The following is a 6,130-nucleotide window of genomic DNA, read 5'->3' as shown; positions in this document are numbered from 1 at the left end:
CAAATGAGAACTCATAGAACTCACATGCATAATTAACTCAATTGGAACGACACCGAAACAAGATAGTGTCAACACGATAGGTTGTGAACCTCAAGTCGTGTGCTAGTGATTATCGATAAGGTTTATTCTTGATTAGTTATTGAACTTTTCAAGACCATTAAGACTCCCATTGACTCCTTGACATATAAGATTCTCTTGTCAATAAACATTTCTCAACAAACAAATATTCAACAGTTAGTGTAGCTTTTATCAAGACAAAACACTTCACAAAATTGGTCCTAGTTGGTCTTTGTCTTATCCAAGACATCACAACTTTCCACATTTTATGAATGTTATTAACCTTCTTAAGACTTGTCACTCAATGTCACAATCTTGACTCTAAGACTTGTTTTGGAACGAAGTATGATTGACTTCTTGATTTAACCATTTCTTCAATTCTTGATTCCTCTTCTCAGACATACAATCGCACTGAGACTCACTTAGAGGATCAATTGAGATATGGTTCTTAATCATTCAGACCTATCATAAAACATAATAAAAGGTAGCCTCCCTTCTTCATAGAATAGAGAAACTTTTATCTTTCTGCCTACTTGATTCTTCTTATTCGTTCTGCTATTGATTTAAACTTCTTCAATCAATTCAGAATTACACTTAATCTTATAAGTATAATCATATTTACTAAATCTTTAGTAAATCATGACGAATATCTTTGTTACTCTTGTGGTGGACTTGATCAACACACAACTTTGTGTACTCGATCTCCTAGTCCTTTACTTGACACTTTGTCAACGAATTAGTTTAATTTCCAAATATGAAATTTCTCATTCATCATGCAACCAAGTTGCATGATTCCAAGTTTCTGTCCAATTGAAACTTGGGCGATGAGAAACTCTCCCTATTTGGTAAATTCTCGACATTTCCACAAACAACATAATTAAGAATCAAATCCATTATTTCTAATAATAGAAACATTCAAACATCAATTTTTCATACATGTCATTGCAAGGATAAATAAATAATATAAAATCAAAATTTATTTTCTTGCGGAAAAATTTGTCCTTACAATGCAATTCATTGAAAAACTATGTTGATACATATTTCTTTGCAATCTTATTCTAACTCTAAGTAGTAGCTCAAGAACCCAATCTTCAAGTAGTGCGATCGAAATCCATTTCTTCACGATTAAATTCCGCTCACTTCTTCCCTTAAGCTTCCTCTCTTTTCTTCAATCCTATAAAACATCAAAATGTAACCTTATTACATCATGTCTTAAGAATCTAGAATAGAAACTTAAAAGAGTTAGTTAATGGATTTTACATAAAGTAGAGCCATACGTTTTGACTCTCCTATCTCTTAGATCTCTTAGGTAAATAGGGCAGCTTCGTCTCCAATGCCCCTTCTCTTGGCAATAAAAGCAAATTGACTCTTTTGGAACAGCACACGGAACTACTTCAGACTTTGCCTTTCTCTTATGATCAAACTTTTTGATCATGGCATGCATTTTGTTGCCATTGCCTATATCCATAGAGGTCTGGAAGGCAGATTCACCAATCAATTTTGCTTTTCCAGTGCGCCAAATCATTTCTGATTCAGCAGCATTAAGCATATAGGTGAGATCGGATCCCAACATTCTTAACCTATCGATGTGCGACTTCATCTCTAAGACGTGTGCACACATAGGTTTCCCATCTTCATGTTTACTTGCCAAAACGGCTTGAGTGATTTTGAACTTTTCAAGGCTTCGAACTTGTGGGTTAGGGAGAATAATTGGAGGAGGTGGAGGAAGTGAAGCATGATCTCTTGTTCCTCGATCATATCGCGGAATATCATCTTCATGTGGAAAGCTTGTTCCATGGGATTTGAGAAGACCATAGCTGTCATACTTTGACATCTACAAAACGGAAGAAAATTCAAGTTAAGTTGATTCAAATCCTTGATGTGACACCCAAATGAAACATAAAGGCTAGGATCCAACACAATACTCCACAACCTAGAAGAGGGATGTCGTAATCTAGTTGCAGAATATTTGAAGGTAGGTAAATGACGATTTACCAATTTCCACCATGAAAAACAAAAAAGAAATTTATGTTTTGAATCTATTGAAAAATCCTAGATCCTTTGAGATTCATTGAACTTTTCAATGGCATGTTTAAATCACTATATGCCCCTCGATTCGTGACTGGATGCCGAGGATCACAAAACAGGGTGTGAATAACCATGCAAACTTACATGGTGCCCCTAATGTTACAGTCATTTATTCGATGTGCCGGTTAACCACACACGCTGCACCGAACTATGAGAAACATTGAGTCACCCTTTGCTACCTTTGCTTAGAACCATTTAGTGTGCCGGTTAACCACACACGCTCCACTAACGTCTTTGCAAGGGCACAAAGTGTAATTTCATGGAATTGCATCAATTCAGTTTTGCCTAAAGTAACTAAGATTGGGAATTTTGTAAAACTTTTAGTTACTTTATACTTCACTATACTTTTAATGCAAAGGGTTTGCCCTATCCTACCCGTTCGGCTAACGACCCTCCACCAGTCAAGGAAGTGGTGGGTGAGAGTGGACACCCATTAAACGGCCATTTTATAGGCCATAATCTTATACCCCCCCTTATAGATTGGCTTCGTGAATGAGGCCTACTAACGGTAAGACTAGCAGTTAATTTATACATATATAATATTAGACTTTTAATGTTATACATAGTATAAAGGTGTATTTTACACTTTTAAAATACTAGGTGGTTTAATTTTATAAATTACACTTTTAATTTAATTAATATAAACCATATCATTATGGATTTATTAACTCTCTTTTAATTATACACTTAATTAATTTAATAAAACCATAAGGGTGTAATTTCAACTTTTCAAAATTAGGGTTTTAGAATTTTGACTTTTTCAAAATTAAACCTTTTAATCAAACAATTTAAATTCCAAAACTTGAGGGCAAGTTTTGAAACTTTTCAAAACATAAGCAAGGACATTGTAGATCAAATTATAAATAATAATAATTAACCAATTAATTAGTAATTATCTAAATATGACCTAATTCAATTTCTTGCAAGATAATCTAACAAATAATTCAAATAAATCAAGTTTATCACATAAGAAAATGATTATCTAATTAATTTGAAAATTATCTTTTATTTTTGTAAGGATATCTTTTAAATTAAACAATTAATTTAACCTAATCCCTTAAATCCCCTAGAAATATGGGATGGGATATTCAAAATCTTTAATTAACAAATTTAACATTTAAAGGATAATTAAAAGATATGCAATATCCAAATCCCTAAAATTTAGGATCTAATCATTGGGAAAGAGGCAATTTCGAAATTCTAGGGTTAGACAACCCTAAAATTGAAATCTTGAGGCCAAAGAAAAGGTTTTGGAAATCTTACCAAAATTTTCGAAATCTAGGGTTTAGAAACCCTAATTTCGAAAATCAAGCCTCCAAGGTTTATTAGCCCTAAACCCTAATATGTCAAGTTCATACATTTGAATAATGCTAATTGAAAACAAAAACCAATGGCTCTGATACCACTGATGGGTTTTAAGCAAACAATCCTATGTGTGCATGCAACCCTAGAGTTGGATCTATGTTTTCACTATTAGTTATACAACTTTATGAACACAAAAAGAAACCTGGCATGCTACTATTATTTTCGAAATTCATATATAAACTAGAATACATACCTTTTGTTGTTATATAGCAATAACAACTAGTTCCTTGAATTTCCTTAGCTCTTGAAAGCAAGTACCACAAGTGTAGTACCTCTAATGGCTCACAAACACACTAGGTGAAAGGATGAATATGGGAAAGAGGAGAGAAGGGTATCTTGCCCTAGATTTCATCCGTTTTAGGGTTTCCCAAGGCTTGGACGAAATCTTAGTGCCTTAGGGTGCTATTTATACTTAAGGCTAACTAGGGTTTCAAGGTGTAAACCCTAATCCCTTAGCTTAGGGCCTAAGCAAGTCCATGGACTCCTTTCCTTAAGCCCTTTGGACGAAAACTCCTAGATCCTTCTAGGATTTTCGTTCAAGCCTTAATAAAGGTGATCCAATGGCCCAAATCCTCAACTATTGAATAATTACAATATAGCCCTTGCACTTTCAGTCAATCCCTTTAATCCCAAAATGAATTCCTAATTAATTTCTAATTAAATACTAATTAATAATATGATTCCAAATTAATATATTATTCATATAATATATTAACAAATCATATTTATACTCTAATTTATTATTCTTAACAATAAACCAACCTCTCGCCTCAACAATCATCCTGTCTAGTCATCAGTGTGAAGGCAACCCAAAAGGACCATGCACAATCGGGTCAAATACATACCAAAATAGTTATGGACTTAGACACTAATCCAACAGTAAATATGTCCATATCTACTATAATCATCGGTGAAAGTCACGTAGAAGCGGTTTCCATCCTTTGTGGTGGATCTAAAGGGCCCACATACATCGTGTGTATGAGATCCAATGAACCCTCACCCCTCTCACAAGTACCAGTGAAGGGTTACTTGGTCATCTTTCCAAGTAAACAACATTCGCACGTGTCATCTTCCCTAAGGTCGAATGACTCCAACACTCCATCCTTTTGGAGTTGGGCTATGCATTTGTTGTTGACATGTCCAAGACGACAATGCCACAAAGATGCTTTATCCATACTATTGGAAGAATCTATAAACAACACATCATTTCCTAGGTTATCTACAACCATAACAGTTTCATAAATTCCATTACAAGGCATTTCTTCAAAGTATAAAACACCATTTAGATAAGCATAAATAGAACCATTCATATTATTAAACGAATATCTAAATCCTTGTCTAAACAAACCATGAAATGAAATGATTTTTCTTGCCATATCTGGCGAGTAGCAACAATTGTTTAAATCTAGACTTAATCCATTACTAAGCACTAAAGAATATACTCCAATCTTGGTGACAGGCGACGATCTTCTGTTTCCCATGATTAGATATATTGTTCCTTGCTCCACATCTTTATCTCCTGTTAGTCCCTGCAAATCAAAACAAATGTGCTAACCACATCCTGTATCAAGAAACCAAGAAATAGTGTGAAATGAATTACTAGATTTAATTGTGTATATACCTGCAAAAGATGGCTTGATCTTTCCATCCTTGATGGCTTGTAGATATTCCGGGCAGCTTCTCTTCCAATGCCCTATCTTCTGGCAATGATGGCACTCTGCCTCCTTCGGGTTAGGGTTGGGCTTAGCAGGATCAAATTTGGTCCCACTAGAAGAGGAACCATCTTGGGACTTTCCCTTGCGGTGGCTCTTTGAAGGAGCCTTCCTCTTCTTGCCCCTTCCCTGCCCTATAGCCAAAACTGGAGCAGCGGTTAGTGCGGGAGTTGGTGCAACAGACTTGTCCTTTAGGTTGCTCTTAGCAGTCCTTAGGAGTCCTTGGAGTTTGCTTAGGGTGACCTATTCCTTGTTCATGTGGTAGGTCATCCTCAATTGGTTGTAGCATGAAGGAAAGGAATGAAGAACAATGTCGATGGCCAAATCCTCCCCAAAGTTAACATTTAACTTGCGAAGACAATCAACATATCGTTGCATCTTTTGTAAGTGCACAGTCAACGACTCTCCATTTCCCATCTTAGCGGTGATCATGTTAGTGATGATCTCGCAGGGCTCTTGCCTCGCGCTTTGGTGGTACCTCTCCATCAAGTCTTGATGCATTTCATACAGATACATGTCCTCATAGGACTTTTGGAATTCTTGGTTCATAGTGGCTATCATGATGCAATGAACTATTGTTGCATCACGTTTGTGTGTCTCAAAGACAGCCATCTCTTCGGGAGTAGCGATTTCCGGGTTGACCTTCCCTGCCCTATAGCCAAAACAGGAGCAGCGGTTGGTGCGGGAGTTGGTGCAACAGACTTGTCCTTTAGGTTGCTTTTAGCAGTCCTTGGAGTTTGCTTAGGGTGACCTATTCCTTGTTCATGTGGTAGGTCATCCTCAATTGGTTGTAGCATGAAGGAAAGGAATAAAGAACAATGTCGATGGCCAAATCCTCCCCAAAGTTAACATTTAACTTGCGAAGACAATCAACATATCGTTGCATCTTTTGTAAGTGCACAGTCAAC

The sequence above is a fragment of the Lactuca sativa genome, chromosome 8 (genome assembly GCF_002870075.4).
Source record: "Lactuca sativa cultivar Salinas chromosome 8, Lsat_Salinas_v11, whole genome shotgun sequence".
Lineage (NCBI taxonomy): Eukaryota > Viridiplantae > Streptophyta > Magnoliopsida > Asterales > Asteraceae > Lactuca > Lactuca sativa.
Note: the sequence above shows the minus strand (reverse complement) of the source record.